General features: G+C 31.0%; 1 protein-coding gene across 1 annotated transcript in view; it reads left to right on the top strand.

Annotated features, from left to right (window-relative positions):
• LOC119587039 overlaps positions 1 to 95 on the top strand; it is a gene marked incomplete at its 5' end in the record, with an annotated part of 1,860 nt that extends 1,765 nt beyond the window's left edge. The window contains 1 exon segment of the mRNA XM_037935787.1: positions 1 to 95.
• Between the last annotated feature and the right edge of the window lie 273 nt (positions 96 to 368).

Below are 368 nucleotides of genomic sequence, written 5' to 3' on the forward strand. Positions count from 1 at the left end.
AGGGCAGCACCAACAAACCACATTTTTTTATTTTAATTTTGAAACTGGTGTATCATGTTATGTTTTGAATATTTTTCATGCTGATATATTTTGAAATGTGTAATTTTTTTACTCTTTTCATATAATAAAGCAAGAGAAATTCAGATTGGTCACCCAAAATTTATGGATACTCTATCAATACTTTATCACTCTCTCCCCCTCCTGTTTTCAACTTCTCTTTTGCTCAATGTTTTGATGAAAGGTGTTTGTTTTAATAAAAATTAATGCTAAAACATTTTCATGTGTCTAATTTTCATCTAATGCAGTGTTATTATTTAACATATTTGAACCAGAGAATGTGAGCTGGGGGAGTGGCCGAATCACTGCAG

This window comes from Penaeus monodon, chromosome 22 (genome assembly GCF_015228065.2).
Source record: "Penaeus monodon isolate SGIC_2016 chromosome 22, NSTDA_Pmon_1, whole genome shotgun sequence".
In the NCBI taxonomy this organism is placed as follows: Eukaryota; Metazoa; Arthropoda; class Malacostraca; order Decapoda; family Penaeidae; genus Penaeus; species Penaeus monodon.